General features: G+C 43.3%; 1 long non-coding RNA gene across 1 annotated transcript; it reads right to left on the minus strand.

The window, feature by feature from the left end:
- Positions 1-48: 48 nt before the first annotated feature.
- On the minus strand, positions 49-27,997 carry LOC130867231 (uncharacterized). The gene is made up of 3 exons (XR_009056442.1): positions 27,935-27,997; positions 14,078-14,142; positions 49-92 (listed from the first exon to the last, which is right to left on the minus strand). It is a non-coding gene; the product is annotated as an uncharacterized LOC130867231 (long non-coding RNA).

Consider the following 27,997-nt stretch of genomic DNA (forward strand, 5'->3'; position numbering starts at 1 on the left):
TACTTTGAGTCTTTGACTTACAGTATGGACTGTACAGTGCTTGACGGAACAGGTGTAGCTGACACACTGGCAAATTGTGCAACTGCAAGGACCTAAAAGAGATGAAAAAGCAAAAATAATTCTAAAAGCTTGTTTGAAGCTTTTTTTTTACCCCATGCAATTATTAATTTAGCTTAGAATTTACTTCATCTTGCACATAAGGAAATTAAAGACAAAAAGGTTAAAATAAGTTGGTCAATGTGCCACATACAGGGCCATGCTGATCTGGGTGGCTGGTGCTGCCACCTGGAGCCATGGAGATATCCAGGCATGGGCCACTGCCTAGTGCCATGTCTGGGTCTGTGGCCCCATTGCAGCCCGGGTCTGGGATGATGTCTGTGGCTCCTGTTGCCACCAAGGGCTCTGTGGATTCCTGGGGACCATGCTGATCTGGGTGGTCTGTGCTATCAGGACTGTGGTGGCATCTAGGCCCGAGCTGCTGCAAGGGCTGTGTCTGGGTCCCTGGTCCTTTTGTAGCTGGTGTCTGATGAAGACCATGGCATGTACCTGTGTTAGCACAGGGATCATTGGAGCCATGCTGTGCTGAGTCGGCCCCGCCCTTCACTGGTCCTGTTCCTCCTTGGACCTTGGACAATGCAGCAGGCACAATGGCCCTACTCCTCAGGGGAGAGCTTGCTCCCCACCCCTCACCACAGGTATGCACTTCACCTGGGCAGCACACTAGAGCTGACCCTATTGTCCTGGGTGCAAGTGAACCCAGAATGAGAGCAGGAAAGCTGACCTACCCTTACCCCCCACATTCCCCTACAGTAATTAGGAGGGCCCCACACCTTGCCTGGGATTAACAGTAGAGCTGGCCCTGGTGATGTGAGTGTGGAGAGGACCTAGATCTGAGGATCTGAGAGCAAAAAAAACTGGCCCCACCCCTTGCTGGAGGTTGCACTGGGTGAGCTAGCTGAGGCAGTGCTGGAGAGCTTGCCTGAGTAATACTGATGACGGAAAACCGGCAGGCTGAACAATTCGGCTACCGCCCAGGCCCAACATCAGGACTATGAATGAGTTAGCACACCCCAACATCCACCTCATCTCTGAACTGTTGGAGCATGTTAAGGGGACAAACCTACAGAAACAAAACAGCAGGACAAAAGGATATCCAAGAGGAGCCCCAGTGAGAGCCCATCATCAGTGGTCTAGCAGGAGCCAGAGGCCGAGTCAGATCAATGACTCATGGCAGTGAACACTTACAAGATTAATGGACTATAGGGTAAACTGTGTGACTCACTGAACCACACTACAGCTTCCACGACAGGAGTCTCCTTTTTGTTTCGTTTCTCTTGTTTAGTTTTCTTTTGAATTTGGTTCTGATTTGGGGTGGGGGATGTTGCAAGGGCAGAGGACAGATGCAAGAGGATGGGAAAATAAGCAGGATCAAAATGCATGATGTGAAACCTACGAGGAATCAATAAGTTTTTTTTAATGATCAAGGTCATGTATGTAGGTTAACCAAGTCTGACTCCATGGTCATACTATGCGTCAGTGACCAAAGTGAATATGTATTAACTCAATGAGCAGTATGGTAATCGCTACTGTCTTGGGAGACAAGGTGACTTTTCCAAACAACCTTTACTAGATAACATTTTAAACACTTTTGTATGAAGTATGTGTGTGCATATGCATGTGCACATGCTCCTGTGTAGGAGGTGCACATGCACGTAAGCATTCATGCATTTGGAGATCAGACGTCAGTATCTTCCTCTATTGCTCTCCACTTTTTAAATATTTTTCATCTATTTTTATTTTATGTGTATGGGCATTTTGTCTGCATATGTATGTCTGTGCACCACATGTGTGCAGTGCCTGAAATGGCCAGAACAGGTGGCATCAGATCTCTTGGAACTGAGTTACAGAGGGGTTGTGAGCCTCCATGTGGGTGCTGGGAATTAAAGCTGGGTGCTCCAGAAGAGCAGCCAGTGTTATTTGCTGAGCCCCATGTACCTTCCTTTTAAGGCAGGTTCTTTCAATGCCCTGGAGCTCAGCAAGAATAGCTTGCCAGAGAGCCTACTGTTTGTTTCCCCAGTGCTAGGATACCCCATGTAGATAGCACATGCTACCACATCTAAATCTTTACATGTGTGCTAACAAATCCAAATTCATGTCCTCATGATTGTGTGGCACGCACTTCATTGATTGGGGTATGTCCCCAACCTTATAACATTCTTTTTTTGAGACAAGGTTTCTCCATGTAGCCCTATCAAGGGATTCCCTCTGTAGACCCCTCTGGTCCCAAACTCAGAGATCCACCTGCCTCTGCCTTCTGAGAGCACAGGGTTTAAAGGCATGCGCCACCATGCCTGGCTATATAACATATTCTTGACTGACAATATTAGCAGTCTGTCCATGGCAGTGCTTAAAAACAGTTAAATTGAATAAGTACACTGTCACTTGCTCAGTATGCTTGAGAACAGATAGAGGGAAATTTCTGACAAGCATTGAAACTCCCTGGCAAAGGCAGTAAGGGTTGGGGTTAGGCACTTGTACTCTTGTCTTCTGAGATAAAGCATTCTGTCCTACAGTAGGAAAGCTTAAGATTCAGATGTTCTAAAAGGAGGCTCACTCGGTCTGAGGAAATCAGTGGTGGTGCATCCATTTAATCCCAGCACTCAGGAGGCAGAGGCAGGCAGATCTCTTTCGGTTTGAGGTCAGCCTGGTCTACAGAGCAAGTTCCAGGACAGCCAGGACTATTACATGGAGAAACTCTGTCTTAAAAAAACAGGGAAAAAAAGAAAAATAAAGTCTGAGGAAGCAAACAACTCAAAAACTTCAGGAAGTCCTTGAAACTGACTAGATGTAATATGATCCCTTCCTTCCCAGCAGCTTCCTAGAACAAGAAGCTAAATTGTCTGAAAGAGCATAAGCTGGCTTTGCTGCCTGGAAAAGATACTCTCGAGCCTAGTGAGTTGCCTGCAGGTTGGTTCCTGCTGCTACAAGACATACCCCATCTTCTGAGACATTCAACCAAGGCAGAGTTCTGTACCTAAAGGGAAAGTCTGGGTGGAGTGAGACAGGGCAATTCCTATATGGCTACCTTTCCCCGGGCAGTTTTGATGGAGGTGGGTCTTGTATCTATCTGTTGCTTTTATTGGTTAATAAAACTGCTTGGCCTGATAGGACAGAAAATTAGGTAGGCGGAGTAAACAGAACAGAATGCTGGGAGAAAGAAGCGGAGTCAGGCAGTCGCCATGATTCTCCCACTCCAGACAGATGCAGGTTAAGATCTTTTCTGGTAAGCCAGCTCGTGGTGCTACACAGAATATTAGAAATGGGTTAGATCAATATGTAAGAGCTAGCCAATAAGAGGCTGGAACTAATGGGCCAGGCAGTGTTCAAAAGAACACAGTTTCCGTGTAATTATTTTGGGGAAAGCTAGAAAGCTAGCCAGGTGGCAGGAAGCAGCCTGCCACTCTTCTCACAACACAGTTTGGGAGTAGCGTGCCTTCATGCTACGGCAGTGGTTGCATGGCTCCTGCAATGAACTCTGAGACATGTGAGCAATGCCAAGTCCTTTACACATACTGAAATTCTGTGTGGAGTCTGAGGGAGAAATCCAAATGAGGCTGTCTTCCCTTATGTGGTAAGAAATCACATGTCTGTCTGATGAGTGGGATCCACAGTGTGATTATAGAGACACCACAAAATAAAGGTAAGGGTTTAGAGCAAATTTTGTGGTCTGAGAGGAACATGTAAGAAATGAGTTCCAACAGGCTAACAAGAGGTTGTGTGGCTGCTGCTATGTATAGCAAACAAATGTAGAAAACGCCAAGATGGCTCCTCACTGGAAATTTGCTTCAGTAAGAGAGGATGCAATAGAGATGCTGTCTTGCCGTTGTCAGGATACAAGAAGAGCGTACACTAGAAGTGAAGGGACAACAGCCCACTCGAGCACATGGCTCTGGCAGGTCTTGCCCTTCTCCATTCCTAAAGCTAGCCACAAAGGTCTATTCCCTTATTTGGCCAATTTCTCTTCCCCAGGCTGACTACACCAAGGTCCAATTATCAAAGTATTGAAGTCTAGCAATCAGAAGCCCCCCCCCCTTGGCTCACCTAATTAACATGCCAAATTAAAATTAAACACCTCCTTCTAACACGGGTTTCCCCCTTTACGTTCTGTCTCTTCTCTATCCAGAGGCAGCCCTTTGTCCTCCCCCATGCTCCAGGACAAATACCCTAGCCCCTTTTCCTTGTTCCTTTCCCCTTCTCCCTAGTCCCCTATCTCCTTTACCACCACACCCTAGCCCATTCTAACACAGACCTCCCCCTCTTCTCTTGAAAATTACACCTGCATAGGGAGCAGGGTCCCTGTTTTATCCTTCCCAGCTAGCTTACATCCAAAATAATCACACAGAAACTGTATTCATTTAAACACTGCCTGACCCATTAGCTCTTTTTTTTTCGCTCTAACTTATTGGCGAATTCTTACATCTTAATTTAACCCATTTTTCATTAATCTGTGTATTGCCATGTGATTGTGGCTTACCGGCAAGATTCTAACCAGCGTCCGAACCAGGCAGAAAATCCCTGGTGTTCTGCCACTCTGCCCTTCTCCCCAGCATTCAGTTCTGTCTACTCCACCTACCTAAGTTCTGTCCTATCAACTAGGCCAAGGCAGTTTCTTTATTCAACCAATTAAAGCAGCATATAAACAGAACAACGTCCTACACCATTTACCCCCTTTTGTTTAAACAAAAAGGCTTTTACTTTAACATAGTAAAATTACATAAAACAGTTATCAAGAATTAGTTATATTTATATCTATTTTATCTTTTATCATAACAAAGGAAAACTATAATTATTATTTTTTAACCCCATAAAAGACTTTAGAAGGATATAATATCACCTAAGTAAACAGGAAGTGCATTGTAAGCAACTTTTAAAACTCTAGAAATGATAGACACATCTTGCTGCCTGTACAGTCACCCAAAGATTTTTTTGTACCATTGGGGCATCTTTAGCCTACAGGCCCAGAGTATCCAGCAGACTTTTTCATGAAGCAGGAAATTTTAAAAACTGTGTAGTCACTTTTTTTGTATTCTGTAGAATGTCTCGCAGACTCTCTGTAACAGGAGGAGCAGGCTGCTTGTCAGCCCGGCTGCCCAGCTAGCTTAACCCCCAAAATAATCACACAGAAACTGTATTTATTTAAACACTGTCTGGCCCATTATTTCTAACTTCTTATTGGCTCTCACATCTTGATTTAACCCATTTTTAATAATCTGTGTTTACACAAGGTCATGGCTTACAGGGAAATTTTGCATGTCTGACTTGGCATCTCCATGGCGGCTCTCTGTCTGCCCTTCTTCCAAGCATTCAGTTCTGTCTACTCTGCCTAAGTGCTGCCCTATCAAAAGGCCAAGGCAGTTTCTTTATTCAACCAATAAAAGCAACATATAGACAAACAAACCCTTACACCACACCTGTGCCGCACTAGGGAGGCAGAGGCAGGCGGATCTCTGTGAGTTCAAGGCCAGCCTGGTCTACAAGATCTAGTTCCAGGACAGGCTCCAAAGCTAGAGAAACCCTGTATTGAAAAAAACAAAAACAAAAAATTAAACCCACAAGGTGATTTGTTGCTATTTTTCTGCCTGAGTTAGAAAGTGGCTACTTTAACTTTTCTTTCCACTTAATAAAGAATCTCTCTGTAAAAACAGGTGTTTAGGTGTGGTTTGTGCCTAATCCATGATCCAGGAGGGAGTTCCTGCTGTGTCGGGGGTCCCCTTCAAATGTGTGTGCTAAAGAGTCCTTCCTTAGATCCGAAAATTTGGAATCCATAGGAAGTATTGGATAGTAAAGAGGGAAGATACAAGACAAGAGTGACAATTAAAAGCTACAGACAAGCCGGGTGGTGGTGGCGCACGCCTTTAATCCCAGCACTCGGGAGGCAGAGGCAGGCAGATCTCTGTGAGTTCGAGGCAAGCTTGGTCTACAAGAGCTAGTTCCAGGACAGGCTCCAAAAGCTACAGAGAAACCCTGTCTCGAAAATCAAAAAAAAAAAAAAAAAAAAAAAAAAGCTACAGACAATCTCATTCCAGAACACATGAGAACATTTATCCAAAGGTTGAGGAAGAGAGAGATTTAGGAGGGGCCATGAAACTGGTACGGAGCTTTAGTGGCTTTGGTGAGTCTCATGGTATGACATAATCACTGTAAAGTAAGAGAAGCTTTAACAGACCCAAATGACTTACCCCAGGGGGTGACCTAGATCTGTAAGGTGCTAAAACAAACACAGCTTCTGGGGAAAAATAAAAAGATCAACAATAGGGTCAGGTCAGTCTATGTCACTAGGAAGCAAATGTACATAGATTTCTATCCAGCAGGAGTCCCTAGGGAAAAAATTGATAAGACCAAATTCAGTGTGGGTGAGCCTTTGAAAGGCCTTATGACCTGATCAAGTAATTCACCACACAGGTGGGTATAAAAAAACGGGTGATCTCTACTGCACCTACACTATGGAGAAAGTAGGTCTTCAGGGACAGTAACCTCCCCAGCCACTTCCCTACTGGAGTGGCTAGGGCACCTGCAGGTGAGGCTCATTCAGGTTTACTGAAGAACCTATCTTAGTTAAGGTTTCTATTGCTGTGAAGAAACACAATCACAGCAAGTTTTATAAAGGAAAACATCTAATTACGTGCCTTACAGTTTCAGAGGTTTAGTCCATTATCATCACAGCAGGACATGGTGGCATATAGGCAGACATGGTGCTGGAGAAGGAGCTGAGAGTCCTACATCTTTCAGGCAACAGGAAGTGAACTGAAACACTGGGCATGACTTGAGCATATGAGACCTCAAAAGCCCACCTCCACAGGGACACACTGATTCCAACAAGGTCGTACCTACTCCAAAAAAGTCACACCTTTTAATAGTGCCATGCTCTGTGGCACTTATGGGCACCAATTACATTCAAACTACCATAGGGTCCATACTGAATTGTGAATTTATTGTTCTTCTATTGATGTTAAAAATATTTAGTCTTGACATAGGCAATAGGATCTCAAGGCCAGCCTGATGTACAGAGCAAGTTCCAGGACAGCCAGGGCAATTACACAGAGAAACCCTGTCTTGAAAAACCAAAACAAAGGGGTGGGAAAAGGAATTAAGCTTGATTAAGGATGGGCAAATTGCCTCTCCTAAGTAAATTGTGTACATTTCTCTCCTGGTCCCAGAAATTGGTCACCAAGTGTAGACACGGCCAAGGAGGTGGACAACTCTTACCCCACTGACCTTAGTTCAGACTGAGAAGCTAAAACCAGTCCTACCATGTTCATCAGAGCTGAGGAAAATGCACAGAGGCCTTATGAGAAGTGTCCCATGGTGAGGAAGCCAGATAATTGACATGAATAAAATTCATGTTTGTATTGGAACCCCCCTTATATATATTATAGTGTCTTCTCAGTTGTTATTATGGAAAGTTCTATGTGAACTTGACACAAGCTAAAGTCATCTGAGAGGAGGACAACCCCTGCTGAGAAAATGCCTCCATAAAACCAGGCTCTAAACAAGCCTGAGGGCATTTTCTTAATTAGTAACTGATGGGGGAAGGTTCAACCCACATTGGGTGGTGCCATCCCTGTGCTACTGGGTCCTGGGTTCTATAAGAATGTGGTCTCAGCTCAGCAAGCCAGGGGAAGCAGGCCAGTAAGCAGCACCCCTCTATGGCCTCTACATCAGCTCCTGTCTCTAGGTTCCTGCCCTGTCTGAGTTCCTATCCTGACTCCCTTCAATGATGAAAAGTGAAATACTAGCAAAGTAGCCCCTTTCCTCCCCAAACTGCTTTCAGTCATGGCATCACATCACAGCAACAGTAACCCTAAGACAGCTGTGAACTGCAATCACCTGACCATCACTGGCTTAGAACAGATCACAGTGGGCTTTCCGAGAGCTTCACGGAGGTTATCTTCATAACCTCACTATTTACTGTGGCATGTTAGTTCAGGGCTTTATGTTGCTGCCCTGCTCATCCTCCAAAAAAAAAAGTTAGATCCAGACAGCATAATGGTACAAACTCGTCAGTATTTTTGCAGAATTGGACACCCATTTGAGACACCTAAGAAGGTTCCCAAAAGAGAAAGAACACTCAGTTCACAAGGGGGGGAGGCAAGGACCAGGCACAGCTGTGAAACATTGGGGAGCTTTATGGATGTGTAAGGTACATTTGATAACCATGTGACAATAATCAGCAACAGCCTAGGATGTAATTGCTACAAACAAGGATATTTTGTGACAGTGGAAATACATGTGCCACAAAAGCCACAAAATTGTTGAGAATCCCAGAGTTAAGCCTGGGTCATCCCCTAGGAGTTTTTGGCCTTGAAGACCCTTGAGGTCCCTAAAACAATAAAGAGTATTGGTTGCACTCCAGAACTAGATGGTAAGACTCTATTACTAAAGACAGCATATTGCTGTGGAATAATCCTTTTCTATACTGTGAATATGCATGACTCTCATTGGTTAATAAAGAGTTGACTGGCCAGTATCTAGGCAGGAAAATGTTAGGCAGGACTTGCAGACAAAAAAAGAGCTCAGGGGAAAAGAGCAGAATTGCAAGTCAGATGCAGAGAGAAACAAGATAAAAATGCCATGCTAAAAAAAAAAGGCACTGCCATGTGGTAGAGCATAGATAAGAAATACAAGCCTATGTGGTTGAGGGCAGGCTGGTGGGACGGGAAAGCCTTCCAACAGCATACAGTTTGCTTGTAGGACTTGGAGACATAAAGTGAGAACTAGGCTCCAAGTGTCCCCCTCACTGCAGGCTAGCTCTTATAGTGCCTAAGGCTGCCTGGGAGAATTAAGGCCCAAAGTCCTACCAGTGATTAGCCATGCTTCATGATGGAAGTGCCAGGCAAGATGTGGTAGCTAGTGCAATAGTGGCACAAAAAGTTATAGCTAGCACTGGTTTTCTGGTTGGACTCACATCTGCTCCACCAAGGGAAATTCACATCTGGGACTGGCAACTTAAGACAGAAGCCTGGGGCCCCAGAAGTAATAGGCCCCAGTGGAGAAACGATTACTATTGCTTTGGTAAATAATTATGATATAACAACTGAGGGGCTTCCCAACACTTGCATCTCTAACCATTGGTTATTACTGCTGTCAGTGTCTAGCTGGGATAGCTTTCTGCTTTCTGTTTTCCTCTTCTGACGTTTCCTCACTAGTGTTTTGCAGCAGAAAACAAAATGAAATGCCACTCAGACTACCACCAGTCAAGCTCTGGAAATGGAGGGATAAATAAGAGGATACAGGGGTGCAACGCCCTACTAGAACTAGAGGAGGCTAGTCAGACTTCTAAGTCCCCCACCAAGGCTCAGAGATAATTGCAGAAGAGGGAAAAAAGAATTTAAGAGGAAGGCGGTAAAGTAACAATTTCCTCTGAGATAAAACATTCCATCCTGCAGTGAAGCTGCGTAAGACTTGGGATATTCTAAAGAGAGGCTCATTAAGATTCAGAAAGTGGCCGGGCGGTGGTGGTGCACGCCTTTAATCCCAGCACTCGGGAGGCAGAGACAGGCGGATCTCTGTGAGTTCGAGACCAGCCTGGTCTACAAGAGCTAGTTCCAGGACAGGCTCCAAAGCTACAGAGAAACCCTGTCTCGAAAAACCAAAAAAAAAAAAAAAAAAGATTCAGAAAAGCTACAGGAAGTCCCTGGAATTGACTAGATGTACTTCTCCTTCTGGGTGTGTCTATAAAGAGTAAGAGCTGCTAAGAAAAATTCTCAGAGCAGCCAAGCTGTCTGAAGAGGCTCAGACCAACTGAACAGCCCAGAAAATACACGTTCCTACCCACTGAGCTGCCAGCAAGTTGTGCAGTGCAGTCCAGATTTGCCACTTTTGTAAGCTGTCATTCATGCTAGGATGGGCTTTGGCGATTCAGCTGTCTTTGAGTCATTATTGTTCTTATAAGTCCTAACCCATATTCCTATATGAAACCCCAATAAGACCAAGTTGCAGCTCAGAGATATCCTTAACTTTGGTCTGCCTTTGCTTTCCTATCTGCAGTGAGCAGACATTTATTCGTGTCTTCCCAGGAATAATGTCATATAACAGTACTCCATCTAAAAGCCGGCTTTCTGCAAACTCTGAGTAAGAAACTCCTTTTATTTTCCCTCAATGTTTTGCACTACTTGAATGTATTAGATCACTGTTTGATTTTGTAATATGCTATTCAATTAAAGCAGCAATTCAAAGTGACCTTGAATTGCTCACCTGACCCTTTCCCCTCTAGCTCCAAACTAAATCCTTTTTTTTTTTTTTTTTTTTTTGGTTTTTTCGAGACAGTGTTTCTCTTTGGTTTTGGAGCCTGTCCTGGAACTAGCTCTTGTAGACCAGGCTGGCCTCGAACTCACAAGAGATCCACCTGTCTCTGCCTCCAGAATGCTGGGATTAAAGGCGTGCGCCACCACTGCCGGGCTCAAAACAAAATTCTTACTCCACCTCTTCCTCCCCCACTTTCCCCATTTTTCTCATGTATACTCCATGTTCCATTTCCGAGTCCATACTATTGCCCATTGAGAAACTATCATTAGAAGACAAGGTTAGGTTAAGACACACATACCATGCAGAACCTTCTCACCCTGCTCTCTTTTTCGAGGTTCCCAGCCCCTTTACAAACGGGAATCGCTGCAGTACATCTTAACTCATAAACTGAGAACAAACAGGTAGAAACCTTCTATTCCTTGAAGTTTCTCAATGCCTGGAAACATGTGAAATGCTTCTTTACTCTCACAACATGGACGAAGTTGTTTAACTTCATTTACACAACACTTTCTGCTTTTTTTCATACATGCATGTTAATAGGGTTATGTCAAAATTAATAAGCAATATGTTAAAAAATGCAAAATTAAGATGGCCACAGGTTGGTTCTCAAGAGGTCCAGGAAGAGAGCAATGTTATTCCTGTGCTGCTTCAGATGCTATTCTAGGTTTACAAAAGGCTGGTCAGCTAGAATTTCTTCCTGGGGTAGTAAAGGCACCGAGAGAGCACACAACAGTATTCCTCCCGGTGCCATAAATCACAGCAGACACCTCCTCTACACCCTCATTGCTCAGAAGTACCCCAAGGGCTCAAAGGCCTGCAGAGCCTTCCAAATGGACAAGGCCTGTCATATCATGGTGTAATAGACCAAATGGCTTAACAGAACCAGAAATGGCTGAGCAGGACTCTGAAAGACAAAGCTAGGAACCAAATGGCAATTACTAACAATGGCTCAAAGTGTTACTGGATTCAGGCTATCCTACAAGCCATGTTCTTAGATAAGCAAACTCAAAGCACTGAATTAATTGTGAGAATAATCCCCAGACCAATGGAAAGGCAAACGCGGAGGTGAGCTGACTGGGGAAAGGTTACCAAGAGTCGGGTTTCCTCAAGAGTCTGGAACATAATACAAATTCTCATCTCCTTCACAAAGCAGAGTGTGGAAAGACGGGACAAGTCCTAGGGATAAAGTGACTCCAGCAACTGTAAGGGACACCTCAATCTTTCCTCTCCACCTGGGTCAGCATGCTGAAAAAATAAGCCTTTTCTCCTAGCCATGACTTGCCAAGTTGTCAGCATACTTGTTAGTGTTGTCCTCTTTAATCGTTGCTGCCATATAAGCCATGGCTATCCCAGTCAGCAACTGCAACTCCACCACTATCAGCAGCAAGAGCTGCAGCCTGAGGGAATTCTTTCAAAGCTACAAAGGGAAATCTAAATCTCTGTCCCTCAAATTAAAAAAAAAACTTCAAGATTCAAAGGCTGAGGTAGACGCCGGCTCCCCAGAGAGGCTGAATAACAAGCAGCTCACCTAGTTCAACTCCTCAGTCTCCTAAGAAGTTCTTGTGCTACCCACTCCTCGCCCCCTCCTTAAAAACCCTTCTCCACCAGGGCTCCTCCCCTACAACTTCCTGTCAGCAGCGGTTGCAGCCTTCTGGCCACAGGTGAATTTTATTTAATCAAAACATCTTTGCACTATTAAATGGTCCAGAGCATAAACAAAAGTAATACACCTTAAAATAATATTCTACAACAGTTAGGGTCATAGTCCCTCATAAACCAGCATTGGGCACTCAACCTCAATAGACCAATTAAAGAGACATTCACAGTAGAAAGCAGAAAAAGATTTGATCAGTATGGTTACATTGGGAAGGGGAACAAAGAGGTAGAGTGACCCTCTGTCCCTAGTCCATCTTTGGGATCCCGACACGACACTTTCTGCTCTTAAATGATTGTAGAACTTTTTTCCTCACAGTAAAGCTGGTCAACTACTGGAAAACAAGTAATCCATATAATTCCACTTGCAAAATGCTTCATAAATAATTTAGGGTTTCCAATATTTTACAACCAGTCAACTTTGCCATAAAAGCAGCTATGTAATTGAATAGTTGTTTTCCAATAACATTTTATTTATAAAACTAGGCAACTAGTTGGACTTGTTTGGTTCACTGGCTATAAAAAGTCAATAACTTTAGATAGAGAGAACTGATTTTTATAGCCATAAAAAAAAATCTCGAGTTTGGCAGTAATGGCACACACCTTTAATCCTGGTACTCACAGAGGCAGAGGCAGGCAGATCTCTGTGAGTTGGAGGCCAGCCTGATCTACAGAGCAAGTTACAGAACAGCAGCCAAAACTATACAGAGAAACCCTGTTGAAAAACCAAAAAGGAAAAAGAAAAAAATCTCTACTTGTGGCTCTAGCACCAGTGATCCTTCCAACATTTGAGAATCTAGTTGAACATGTATAATATAGAAGCCATATTTGTTACAATTTTGAGCTCCATAGATAGTACCACTAATCAACAATTACTACCCAAGTGAATATGAAATAAAATGGGAGAAGGGTGGGGATGAGGTGGTAGGGGGCTCACAGGAGTTACTAATCACATAAGAGAAAAAAGAGCAAAATGTAAACAGAAGTTTCTATCCCACCCAGTTCCAAGCCATTCAGTCCCAAAGAAAAACAGAGGCTTATATTAATTATAAACTGTCTGGCTTATTATTTCAGGCTTATTATGAACTAGCTCTTACAACTTAAATTAACCCATAATTCTCATCTATGTTTAGCCACGTGGCTTGGTACCTTTTCTCAGTAAGGCATTCTCATCTTGCTTCTCTCTGCATCTGGGTAGCAAATGACTCTGCCTTTCCTCTTCCCAGAATTCTCCTAGTCTGGTCGCCCCACCTATGCTTCCTGCCTGGCTACTGGTCAATCAGCGTTTTATTAAACTAATATGAGTGACAAATCTTTACAGTGTACAAGAGTATTATCCCAATACTTACTGCTGAATGCTTTTACCCATGTCTATGGTGGAAGGGGGAGGCAAAGGGAAATGAAAAAGGTTAAAACTGCCAGATGCCTAAGCAGCAACATGGCAAGTTCATAGATGAGGTAAATGAGCCTTGGGGCAGCACATACATGAATATAAATGGGCTAATTGAAGTTCTAAGAGCTGGATGGAGACAAGCCTAAGCTATAGGCAAAGCATTTATAATTAATAGTAAGTCTGTGTAGTTATTAGGGAGTGACTGCCGGGACACAGACAAACTGTCTACACAAACCACTGCCACCAACTAGAGGCCAAGTGTTTGGATGTAAAAGCCGATAGAGGACATTTCACATTTACACTGCAACAGAGCCTAGCTTGGTAATTGTGAAGAATAAGGCATTACTGAACGTTATTTCAACAAGTTCACACTGTAGCCTACATTCAAATACACAAACACTCAATCCAAATAAATACTCAGTCCAAAAACTTGCACAAAGGGGTAAATAAAAAATGCACAAGAACACACAGATTCACATCCTTATTTTCTTTTTTAACTATTGCACACCTTTGAAAACATGGCACACACAGTCATTTAAGAAGACAGGACAAAATGAGGCTAAAGGTGGAGAGAAGAAAGCAGGGTTTGGAAAGGCAGACGTCAGAACATCACAGGCAAACGTGTAGTCTTTTGCGGACAACTGGCTTCTGCTCCCCATAGAAAGCAGCCATAATGAAAATACGAAGACTTCCCTTTGTACTATTCTCTCCACTTCAATTACTCACCTTCTCTTTAGACAATAAGCTCGAGGTACCAGCAGGTCCCATATCCTTTCTTCAGAGTATTCATTCTGAAAAATCAAGACCACAATTGTAATCCGAAACAGAGATGATGACATACTGATTCTGTACAGCTCATTTTTGGAGCCTCTGGTAAAAGGACAATTCTAAGACTACAGATTCAAACACAGTCTAAGTTTAGAAACCAAGATGCAAAGTCAGGCATGGTAGTATATGCCTTTAATCCCTGTGCCCAGAGGCAGGCAGATATCTGTATTTGAGGTCAGCCTGATATACAATGTGAGACCCTATCCCAAGAAACGAGGGAGGGAGAGAAGGAGAGGGGGAAATAGGGAGGGGAAGAAGGGAGGGCTTAGGTCTCAGTTTCATTTCTAGCTAGAGGTAAGATTCTTTACCTTTTAGAATTATATTCTTATTTTCTTAATGGCTGAGGCAATGTCAGACCAAGTTTCATTCTTACCATTTTAAGAACAATGGCATAGTTTGTTTAGTCGGGGTTCTCTAAAGAAACAGAACTGATATGCCACTAGAAGACAAGGCCCAGATTTAGGGTGGGTCTTCTCTCCAAGTGACCCAATCAAAAAAATCCTTCACAGGTGTGTCTAGCTCCTTGGGTTTTAGTTGATTCCAAATTTAGTCTAGCTGGCAAGCAAAATAAACCGTCACACAGTCCTAGCTACACATTGCTTTCATAGTAGCTTCTAAAACTCAATTTTCTTTGCAATACAACTTGGTACCTTCTACTATGCTTGGTAATGTACTTATTGTTTTCTATCATCTTTCCCAGCTAAACTGAACTATTGGGTCCAACTTTCAGCTCCTGTCATAAGCCTTCCAGTTCTACACACCAAAAGGTGGTGTCTTTTTTTGAAGCAAGCCAGCTAGTCCACTGGTCCAAAGATGATTAGTAATATGTGACACATAGCCACTGTAGCTTTATTATGGTACTGCCACAAAAAAAGACAGAACCACCTCAGTCTGAATCAGAGTTGTCCAACAAAATGCTCCTAACCAGCTGTGTCTCAGCTGGTCTCCAAATCTGTGACAACAAGCGCTCACTATGCATTCAGAAATGCTGTGGGCTTTGTTAGGCGGCACCATGGCAAGAGCCAACTGATAGTCCTGCTTGAATATAAATGCCTAGAGACCATTTAGAACAGCAGACACTCGTTTAATATTTATTGATTAAACTCAATGACTAGCTTTACAAAAGCTATTCTTTACAAAAAAATGCAGTAACTGGGTCACACTTCTAAACCAAATTAAAATCTTTGATGAGGTTCACCATTATTTTGTTTAAAGCTCCCCAGGTGAGTTTTATACACTGTCAAGGGAGAGGACTGCTAGTCTGGATTTTGTGGGGTTTGCGATGGGAAAATGTATCAATAAAGCATATAGGTTTTAGAATCCAGGAGATATATTCAAGTCCAACTGTTCCATTTACTAAAATGTGTATGTGACAACCATGTTATGTATTAGTATATCTAGGCCTCAAATTCGTCATTTAAGTACAGATAGCAGTACTTTGCTTATATGGTTATTACAAAGACTAAATGAGATAATGGGTAATGGGTTAAGCATGGTATGTTATGTGGTACACAGGAAAGGTTCAACAATCTTAACCTATAGCTTATTGTTTGGAGTGCATTGCACTTACATGAAAGGGGTCTTGGAATTCTTTCAAGTAATAACACCTTGAGTAAACACTCTGAAGACTCCAGGAATACATGCATAAAATAATAGCCAGGCAAAGCAGCACATGTCTCTAATCCCAGGACTTGAAAGGTGTGGGCAGGCGGATCTCTGTGAGTTAAAGGCCAGCCTGGACTACAGAGTGAGTGCCAGGACAGCCAGGGCTACACAGATAAATCTTGTCTCTAAAAGAAATAATATCTGCATAATTATGTTATGAAATCAAAACAGCACTCATAAAACACATAGCATGTGGACAGGTGTCACATAAATGATAAATTTTAGAGAAAAGGGCATGGCGTTTATTACAACTTTGACGAAGAGAGACTACATTCCATTAAAATTTACACATAACAATTTCATTCTTAGGAATGGGATGCTTCCAGCACAGTGTTTTTGTTGTACATCTTCAAGTCCTTTTCCATCCTCCAGGTCTAATTAATTTCTCCTTGAAACAGGACCAATCCTCAAATTACTGCAAAAACAGTACATGCCCAGTGGAGAGATACATCATCCCTCTCTTTCAAAGAAACCTAAATTATGTTCCTTATTTCAGTTATCCTATGGCTCTTAATTCTTTACCTCTTTCTGAGATCCTGGCATACAAATTGAAAGGCTTACTCAACATCTCCATTTAGAGATGTTTATACTTCCTTTAGTTGTTATTCATTTCTTAGCATTTTTTCAGTGATCTTTTTATAATAACAAGAAATCCCAAACAGTCCTTGGAATGAGTACTCCATTCTTAAATTTTTTTAAAAAAGTATTTTATTGTGTATAAGTGTTTTACATGCATGTAATGGCTGTGTATGCATGCCTGGTGCCTGTGGGGGTTCAGAACAGGACATCAGATATCCTGGAACTGGACTCAGACAGCTGTAAGTTCCCCTGTAGGGACTGGGAAATAAATCCAGGGAGCTGTCAGTTCACTTAGCTGCTTCTTGGCTACTCTTTAGCATACCAACCATTTCTTTTTTTTTGGGGGGGGGGTGTTTCAAGACAAGGTTTTTCTGTGTAGCCTTGGCTAGCCTGGAACTCGGAGATCTGTCTGCCTCTTTCTCCCGAGTGCTGAGATTCACTACAGCCCAGTTCCATCCTTAAACTTTGAGTCTTAATTGAAAATACTAGAGACAGAGGTTCTGCTCCCCAAATGCCTGAAGCTCACCAGCTCCTGACTCCCGTCAACACCCCCACCCTGAGACAGGGTTTCTCTGTGTAGTGCTGGCTGTCCTGGAACTCACCCTGTAGACCAGGCTAGCTCAGAGATCTGCCTACCTCTGCCTCCTGAGTGGGTCCCTGGTTTCTGAAGGCCTTGTTTTTTTTTTTTAAATATTTATTATGTATACAATATTCTGTCTGTGTGTACACCTGCAGGCCAGAAGAGGGCACCAAATCTCATTACAGATGGTTGTGAGCCACCATGTGGTTGCCGGGACTTGAATGCAGGACCTTTGGAAGAACAGACAATGCTCTTAACCTCTGAGCCACCTCTCCAGCCAGCTCTGAGCCACCTCTCCAGCCCAAGGCCTTGTTTTTCAAGCACTATCAATTTGAATGTGAACAACCCCACTATCCTTCCACACATTCTTACTTTTGCTTGCATTATCAAAATTTCTGTGACTTACAATGAATAATTCTAATGCAAAATGTATACCACAGATTGAATTAAAGTCAAGAGACATCTGGGAATTATGTAGGAAGCATTTATAGCTATAGCTAGTTACTAATCTACACCAGAATAAAGGCTGTGGAATGATCAAAATTCTAGGATAGGAAATACGTATTTCATCAGATGTCAAGGAGAGTATATGAAGTCTTTGTGAAAAATATTAAAAGGTCCAAGAATAAAAGTTACACTATACTGCCTCCTCTGAACAGTTAAATTATAAAATGGTAAAATGTCATATACAAATTTCCACAGGAACAAGATATGAGGACAACTGGAACACAGAGTAGGACTAGTATAGTCTCCACAACCAAACTGACAAATACAAAAAATGACAGGCCTACCTGTTATGAACCTAGATATACAAAAGTATAGAATACTGAGGTGAAAATTGGATAATCACAAGAAAATATTTTAACAGCTGGCAATATGGTTTTTGATGGCTTTTTTTTATTTGGTGTGTGTGTGTGAGTATTTTAGACAGGGTCTTACTATGTAGCCCTGGATAGCCTGCAACTCACCATATAGATAAGGCTGCCCTCCAACTCACAGAAATCCACCTGCCTCATGTGTCCTGAATGCTAGGATTAAAAGTGATGGAGGAAGGTCATTGGTTAAATAATAAAGAAACTGCCTAGGCCCATTTGATAGGCCAACCCTTAGGTGGGTGGAGTAAACAGAACAGAATGCTAGGAGAAAGAAGCCGAGTCAGTGAGTCGCCATGATTCTCCCACTCCAGACAGACGCAAGTTAAGATCTTTCCTGGTAAGCCAGCTTGTGGTGCTATACAGATTAGAAATGGGTTAGATCAATATGTAAGAGCTAGCCAATAAGAGGCTGGAGCTAATGGGTCAGGCAGTGTTCAAAAGAACACAGTTTCTGTGTAATTATTTTGGGTAAAGCCATGCGGGCAGCCGGGTGCCGGGGACACAGCCCCGCTGCTCCCACTTCAACATAAAAGCATGTGCCACCACATCTGCCAGCATCTGGCAATTTGAATAAGCCAGTTCTTAATTAGCATGCCTAGATCCTTTCTGCTAAGATGGTTCATACAGATATACACATTTAATTAACGGTGAAAATGAAAAGCACCTCCAGACATTTCCAAATGCCTTCTAGAGAAGTAGTTTTCAGGTGCTGGTGGCACATGCCTTTAATCCCAGCACTCGGGAAGCAGAGGCAGGGGGATCTCTGAGTGCCAGGCCAGCCTGGTCTACAAGTAGTTTTTCTTTGGGTTAAGAATCAAAGTTATAGGTCATCACATATACAAACACGGAAACAGAATATGCTAAAAAAAACAGTAGTCACTCAAATACTGCAGTGCTTTTATAAGAATGCATCCTACGTCTCTGGGCCATCCAGCCTATGTGTTCTGGTGCTTCAGAGGCAGTGTCAGGGGTGGGCTGACTCTCCTGGTATGGGTTTTGGGCTGGACCAGTCATAGACTGGCTGCTCCTTCAATCTCTAACACAACTGGAGGAGAAAAATGTCAATGTAATGAAGCCTAACAATATTCTGCCATATCCATAGACTGGTGCTTGGCCAATTGTCAGAGAGGCTTCATCCAACAGCTGATGGAAACAGATGCAGACTCAGCAAAACATTAGGCAGAGCTCAGGGAATTCTGCAGAAGAGGGGAAAAAAAGATTGTAGGAGCCAATGGGGTCAAGGACTCCACAAGAAAATCCACAGGATCAACTAATCTGGGCTCACAGAGACTGAACCAACAACCACGGAGCCTGAATGGGACTGACCTAGGCCATCTGCACAAATGTTACCACTGTGTAGCTTGGTCTTGTGGGACTCCTAACAGTGGGAACAGGGGCTGTCTCCTACTTTTACTGGCTTTTGGGAACCTAGTCCTTGCTCATCCTTAATACAAGGGGAGGAGCATTGTCTTACAACTTAATATGCCATGTTTTGTTGATATCCACAAGAGACCTGAATAGAAATGGAGTGGGGGGGGGGAGGATTGCTGGGGGGAAGGGACTGGGAGGAGAGGAGGGAGGGTAAACTGTAGCTGGGATGTAAAATAAAAAGAATGCATCCCGTATAGAAACAGTTAATCCAAGAAATTCAAGGGAGGCTTAACATTTAAGGATCTGTCAACCGACAATAGGACACTGACTCCTTATCTGGAAAACTGGCAACTAAACAGAGTTCAACACAATCCTTTTTCCTACAGGAAGTGTATTAGGCTGATCAAATTGGGGACAGATACTTTTACAAGCAATTCTAAACTACAAATGTTGAGAGAATTATAGAATTGGAAAATTATTACTTGGAAAACCCTTCATAAAAGGACTGAATTAGAGAACAGTTATTAGATGAGTAGTAAAGCCATTAGGCAAAATGATAATGGAAAACGTGAGGAAGTGCTCACACCCCAACGCCTCAATCCACTCATCATTATACTAAAAGTCAAACATTATATAAATGAAAGGTCTTAGTCTCAATTATTCTTTTTAAAATAATAATATAGAACCTGAATCTAAAGGCTATTCCCAGTATATGTGAAATTCAAGTAAAACATGACTGACGGGGAAGCCATTAGCCAAACCAAGAACATTGGAAAGTGTCTATGGTACAAATTCCAGACTTCTTCAACAAGCCAAAAGCAAGATATTAAAAGGGATAAGGCACTTTTGCTATTAGCTTTTAAAAGATTTAAAACAAGGGAGGTGGACAAATGGCTCAGTGGTTAAAGAACACTGGCTGTTCTTGCAGAGGACCAAGTTTGATTATCAGCACACACATGGTGGCTCACCAACCACCCTTAACTCCAGTTCCAGGGGATGTGAGACTCTCTCTGTGCTGCTCCAACAGGCACATGGTACATGCAGGTAAAACATTCAAAAATAAAAATATAATTTAAAGAAGATTTAAAATGAGTAAGATGGGAAAGAAAAATTGAGGCAGGGATGTCAATTAAAATTTGTGTATGTATGAAAATGGTCGATGGAAACCTGAAGTTTTATAGGAGAATTAAAAAGTGAAAACAAAACAAAGTAATTTTCCATAATCACACCACATTAAATGCCCATAAATTCCTAGAGCAGGGCAGGAATACATACACAAGGTATATTCTGCCTTGGTGTATATTTAGAAATGTCTAAAATACAATGTTAGTATTTTCTATTAAAAAAATAAAATAGAAAAGATATAACCTAATACGAAAAACTGACCTTGGCTGGATCCTGATTCCAATCAGCCACAAAGGTAAAGGCATGTTTAGAAGCTGTGGAGATGGCTCAGTGAGAAACATACTTGCCTCACAAAACACCAGGACCTGAATCTAGATCCATCATTTGCATAAAAGGCAGGCACTGTGGCATTTATCTGTAACCCCAGCAGTGGGGGAGTAGATGATCAAATGCTTGGGCTTCACTAGCCAGCTAGTATAGTAGAAACAGAAAGATGTAGGTTCAGGGAGACTGTCTCAGAAACAAGAGGTGGAAACCCCATCTCTGCATGGACACATAGGAACACATACATACATACACTACATACAAAAAAATGTAACAGTATTGACTGAGTACGAGTGTAATAAAAGTGGAAAAGTAAAAAGGCAGTTGAATAAAATTCCACATTAACTATTGTTTTTCAAAAGCCCCCAAAGAAGTAAAAATTAAAGTCTTTACTTGATAAAGGGTAACTTGCAGAAACCATATCAAATACAATACTTCATGATGAAGTGTTAGAAACATTCTCAGTTAAGGAAGTAAATAAGGATTATAATATTTCTACAATCTTACAATGGATATCCTGTTGAATGCATTAAGAAAAGTATTTTTTAAAAGAGGGTAATGGATTACTATACAACCTTTAACAAATGATCAGTCAGTTGTTGTACGGAGCTGCTTGTTCACTCCAGGCTGCCCAGACCCGAAATAACCACACAGAAACTGTATTAATTAAATCACTACTTGGCCTATTAGCTCTAGCTTCTTATTGGCTAGCTCTTACATCTTAATTTAACCCATTTCTAGTAATCTGTGTATAGCCATGTGGCTGTGGCTTACCACAGCCAGTCTCTCTCTGGTGAGGCAACTTGACTTCTCTGACTCCACCCTATCTCCTGCATTCAGTTTAGTATTCTCTGCCTAGCTCTGTTCTGCCCTGCTATAGGCCCAAAGCAATTTCTTTATTCATGCCGGGCGGTGGTGGCGCACGCCTTTAATCCCAGCACTTGGGAGGCAGAGGCAGGCGGATCTCTGTGAGTTTGAGACCAGCCTGGTCTACAAGAGCTAGTTCCAGGACAGGCTACAAAACCACAGAGAAACCCTGTCTCGAAAAACAAAAACAAACAAACAAAAAAAAAATTTCTTTATTCATTAACCAACAAAAGCAACACATATACAGAAGAACTTCCCACATCAAGTTGTAGTGGTGCATGCCTTTAATTCCAGCCAGCCAGAGCTACATAGAAAGATCCTGTCTCAAAAAAGACATGATCTCTACATTGTATGAAATTCTCAAAGAACTAATAAATAAAAATGTATTTTAAAAAATAACATGATCTCAGACTGGAGAGCACTGAATGTTCTTCCAGAGAACCTAGGTGTTGGGGGCTGCAGACACCTGGCCCCTTGTTGAACAGAGTAAACAACTTGTTTTCCTGTGCCTGCAGCTGCTCAGAGCACCAGACCCTCATGAGTTCCTGATGGCAGGGGAGTAGTTTCTGGAGGGTTTTACACCTGAAAATCCCAAGAGCAGGGGTGTGGCTATCCATTAAGGATTCCTATATAAGCTTCCCTGGAGCACAATAAAGTTGGCATTCTTGTTTCAAGGATGACCCATGTCCCTCTGTGTGTAGGTGTTTAAATCTTCAGCCCTTTTCCTAGCTCATGAACTGTCCTGTAGTGCAGGCACTACACCTGGGTTCAATTCCCAGCACCTACATGGCAGCTCACAACTGTCTGTAACGTCAAGATCTGACACCCTCACACATACATATATGCAGGCAAAATACCAGTGCACATAAAATTAAAAATAACATATCTATATATGGAAGTGGAAATACAATGACTATATGTTCAATTTCTAATTATAAAGTGGTATCACTTTATATATTAGTTGTGCTTATATGTTTAAATTTATTTTATATATGCCTTTTGAGTGTGTACATATATTCATAAATAAACACTAATATACAAACTGGACATGATTTATTTCTGGGTTGTAATTATGACTAGAACTTTTTTGGTTTTTCAAGACAGAGTTTCTCTGTAGCTTTGGTGCCTGTCCCAGAACTAGCTCTGTAGACCAGGCTGGCCTCGAACTCCCAGAGATTCACCTGCCTCTGCCTCCCGAGTGCTGGGATTAAAGGCGTGCGCCACCACCGCCCAGCATGACTAGATATTTTTACACACTTAAGAAACAGACAAAGCAACGGCTGGTGAAATATGCCCACAATTCCAGCACTTGGGAGGCAAAGATAAAAGGATCAAGAAATCAAGACTAGCCTGGGGTAACAAGACCATGTCTCAAAAACACAGGGTCATTGAGATGGCTGCATGTTTTCTGTTGTTGTTTAGATTACATTTTCCCCTCTCCTCCCTTCAAGCTCTCCCATGTACTTGCCTTTGCTCTCCTTTAAATTCATGGCCTCTTTTTACATTAACTATTATGTGTGCGCAAGTACACACACACGCATATAGATGGACAGACATTCCTAAATATAACCTACTCAGTCTGTATAATGAATAATTGCTGTGCAAGTCTGACAACTTGTGTTTAATCCTCAGTAACCAGGGTAGAAGGAGATGACTGATACTTAAAGAGTTGTACTCTAACCTCTGCAGGCAAACTGTAGTGTGCACACCACACACACATCTTTTAAATTCATGTACAAAAGAAATATACAGAGAAAATGGATCATGTTACTCACTTAATCCCTTAACTAGGAACATTTCTAACTGTCCCTACAACACAGCCCAAATCCCTCACCACCTAACCCTCTCTAGCCCTCTGCTTAAAATGCTCTACTCCCAAGACAGCTTTTGATCCCTCAAATCCACTATACAGCTAGTGTCAGGTTTGTGTACATGTTTATTTCTATGACCTGGAACACTTCTACCCACCCATGAGCCACCTCCACCTATTGCAAGTCAGCCTTCAATCCTCTCCTGTCAATCTTTTTAATGGACTTTGTTTTATTAGCATACGATGGGTTCCATTGTATTTTCAAATACATGTATCATTGAACTTTTATTAGTTATTGCTTCTTCAGGGACATGTGACACTCTAGACAGTCAGTTCTCCTTGTTATAAGCATCTATAGAAACATTTTTACTCTGTGGCCCTGATACAGTCAGGGCCTGCATTGATGTCTGAGGCTCTTGTTGCCACTGGGGGCCTTCAAATGCCCAGGATCTGGGCCCACACCTGGGGTTATGTGGGGGTTCAAGGGCCATGCTGCAAACTGAGTGACCGCACCGGCAACCAGGGGAATGGTGACATTTGGGCCTGGGATGTTGTCAAGGACCATGTTTGGGCCCATGGTCCAACAACAACTGGGGTCTTGTATTGATGTCCATGACCCATGGTGCTACTAAGGGCCACACAGACATCAGGGGCCTTGGTTGCCACCTACAGCTAGGTTAGTATCCAAGGGTTGAGCCTGTGGTGTGGGAGGTGGTCCTGTCTGTGTGTTCCTTTTCTTGGTTAATGATTAAAGAAACTGCCTTGGCCTGTTGATAGGGCAGAACTTAGGCGGGGAAGATGGAATTGAATGCTGGGAGGAAGACAGAGTCAGGAAGACACCATGGAGCCGCCAGAGTCAGACATGCTGAATCTTTGCCGGTAAGCCACTGCCACATGGCAATATACAGATTAACAGAAATGGGTTAAATATGTAAATGTCAGCCAATAAGAAGCTAGAGCTAATGGGCCAAGCAGTGATTTAAATAATACAGTTTCTGTGTGGTTATTTCGGAACTAAGTTAGCCGGGTAGCAAGGATGAACAAGAAGCCCCTCCTTCTACAAGCCTCTGCTGAGGTCTTGCAGATCTGAGTAGCCGGCACTGCCACCCAGAGCCATGGTGTCATCCAGACCTAGGCTGCTGCCAAGGGCTATGTCTAGGTCCCAGGACCTGCCACGACCATGCCACACAAATTGTCTGTGTTGATGTCCAGGGCTCCTGTTACCACTGAAAGCAGTGAGGATAGGACTATGCAGAAGGGGAGAGGGAAAGGGAGAGAGAGACCTCTGCCTCCCCTACACCTTGCTGTCTGTGGTGGGTGGGTGGGAGAGCTGGCCCTAATCATGAGTGGGAGAATTGGCACCACCCCCCACCAGCAACAGCACTCGGGAAAGCAGGCCCTGAAGCCCATTTGGCAGCACAATAAAGCTGACCCTGCTGGCGGGGGCACAGGTGAGCTGACCTGGGGGCATGAGAGCAGGACTGATCCCCCCCCCACTACGAAGTGGCATGGGTGAGGAAAAAAAGGCCCTCTCTCCCTTCACCCCGTGGTACCTGTAGCAGGTGAGAGAGCTGACCCAGGGTCACAAGAGTAGAAGAACTGGTCCTGCTCCTCACCAGCTGCAGCATGCAGGAGGGCAGGCATGGTACCTTACCTGGGCAGCACACTAGAACTGACTGTTGAAAGGTGTGCAGTTGAGCTGGCCCTGTGGGCATGAGAGCTGACCCTACCCCCTCCCTTGTATGCCATAGGGTGGCAAAGGTAAGGGAAATATGCCCCCCCATCCCTTGCCATCTGCAACAGGCATGAGAACAGGTGTTGCCCCTCACCAACTGCAGCAATTGGAAGAGCAGGTCCTATTTTTCACCTGGGCAAAACAGAGCTGGCCCTGGTGGTTTGAATGCAGGTGTGTTGGACCCAAGGGCAGAGAGCAGGAAAACTGGCCCTGTTCCTTGCTGTCTGCTAGACTAGGTAAGCTAGCCTGGGCAGTGCTGGATAGTTTATCCTAGTGGGCTGACCAACCCAGCTACCACCCAGAACCAGGGCTAAAAGTTGGCCCAGCATCCACCTGATCTATGAACTGCTGGAGCAGGTGAAGTGGCTGGACCTGCAGATCCAAAGCTGCAGGATCTCCACGACACAGGACAACAGGATAGCCAAGAGTTCCAGAGAGGGCCCAGTATCCACAGTGTAGCAGAAGCCAGAGGCAACCAGACCAACAACTCATCGCAATGAACACTTACAACTAAACACGTAAGGACTGAAGGGTAAATTGTGTGACTCACTGGGCCACATTACACCTTTCACGCCGAGATTTTTGTTTGCTCATTTTGTTTTTTGTTTGGGTTTCACTTTAAATTTTGTTTTTGGGGAGGCTGCAAGGGCAGAGGGGACAGGGAGATGAGTGGGATCAGAATGCATGATTCGAAATCTACAAAGTTTTTTTTAAAAGAAACATATTTTATCTCATCGCTCTTATTGTAGTTTGCAATTTTCTATTTATCGTACAGTCTTAAAGCTTACAAGTGGTCCTGCGAACTTTTAAACTCCATAAAATCAGAAAGCTTCTCAGTCTTGTTACTTACTGACATCTAGTAAGAGCTCAGCAAACATTTGCTGGGGAAAAAAAAAAAAACTCTTTCTTCATTAGCCAGGGTGGACCTTGCCTTTGACACTGACTCCATTTTTCCTGCTGTTCTAACCCGTCATCACTGTCTGTGGGCAACTGATCTAACATGCTAACCTTACTATCCTAACTTCAACCATCTTTAACCACAGGCCACCTCACCTGTCAAGTCCTTGAGGTTTGCCTTGGCAGCAACTAGGTATTGGGGTTGGTTTCAATGTCAACTTGTCACAAATTAGAATCACCTCCACACGAAGTGTCACCTGAAGAAGTGTCCTGATGGCCTTAATTGACGTGGGAAGACCCATGCTGACTGTGGGAGGCAATTCCTGGTAGCAGCCTAGATAAAAAGGGTATGGCAGGCGGAAGATGACCTGTCTTCCCCTCTCTTGCCAAGTTAATTTACCCTACTGCTGCTGATTCCTTCCTTCCCCAATAAGAGATCCCGAATTTCCAAGTCTGCCAATTAGTTTTATATCAACTTGACAGAAGCTAGAGTCACCTGATAAAAAGGAAGCTTAACTGAAAAAATGCCTCCATGAGATCAGGCTGTAGGCAGGTTTGTGGGAAATTTTTTTCTGATCAATGGTTGATGTGGGAGGGCTCAGCTCATGGCCCTGGTTACTACAGGAAAGCAAGCTGAGCAAGCCAGTAAGCAGTACTCCTCAATAACCTCGGCATCAGCTGTCTCAGGGATCCTGCCTTGTTTGAGCCCCTGCCCTGACTTCCTTCAGTGATAAACTCTGATATGGAAGTTTAAGCAAAATAAACCCTTTCCTACCATGTTGCTTTTGGTCGTGGTATTTTATCACAGCACTAGCAATCTTAACTGAGACTCCAGGCTTCTGTCATAGACGAAGGACCAGTGGATTACTAGGAACCTTCTAGGGTTTTTTGTATGTACCTGGTGGACTGAGGACTACCAGGTTGTCAATACCCTCAATGAGAGAAAGCTACCGCAGGACAACTCCAACTTCTCAGACACACAGCCTCAAGGTCAGAACTACCAGGTTCTCAGCCTCTTGGGTGATGCAGCCACTGTTGCTATTTTAACATAAACTGACTTAAATTCATATATGTATATATTCATATTCATCCCGTTGGTTCTGTTCCTCTAAAAAAAAAAAACCCTGACTAATAAGCACACTGTCCTTACCACCTTTAAGGAGGGGGAGGGGTTGGTTTGGGTTTTCTTGAGGCAAGCCTTGGCTTGTCAAGAACTCATTCTCCTGAGCACCGGGATTATAGGCACGTGTTAGAGCATTCTGTCACATAGCACTGGTTTGTTCTCCTTTTCTATGAATGTTCAGTGCTGAGGCTGAACCTAGAGCACCACAAATGCTAAACATGGACTCTACCACTGAGCCACATCCTCAGGCACATTCACCACTGCTTTCTGCTTTTCTGCAGGCTCCTTTATGTAGCTCCGGCTGTCCTGGGACGTTCTATGTAGAACAGGCTGGCCTGGAACTTAGAGATCCTCCTGCCTCTGCCTCCTAAGTCCTGGGATTAAAGGTGTGCTCCACCACACCTGGCCTTATATTTATCCTTTTCAGTCTACCACTTATGGTCTAATTACTCTGGGGGACTCGACCTATATGTATCTCTGCTACCCCTCAACAAAACCCCTATGAAATATATAGCACCCTTGCCCCCTTTATCAAATAAGGAATGGGATTATTTTGAGAGAAGATTTCACTGTATAGTCATGACCCTCCTGCCTCAGCCTCCTTAGTGTTAGGAGTACTGGCAAGGAAAAAGATTGTGAAGTAACTGAAGTACAGGACCCCACCAGGGAGAGAGTGGGGAACATAATGTGATGAGGGAGGGAAGGAAGGAAAGAAGGCAACTGCAAAGCCTTGGAGGCCAATGGAGCAATCCAGATGAGTTGATGGTGGACCTGAACACTAACTCAAAATGAAGTCCCACTTACTTCCAGCGTATGACTTCACACGATTGATTCAGTGGGCGCTGGATGAGGGCAGCACAACATGAT

This window comes from Chionomys nivalis, chromosome X (genome assembly GCF_950005125.1).
Source record: "Chionomys nivalis chromosome X, mChiNiv1.1, whole genome shotgun sequence".
NCBI lineage: Eukaryota > Metazoa > Chordata > Mammalia > Rodentia > Cricetidae > Chionomys > Chionomys nivalis.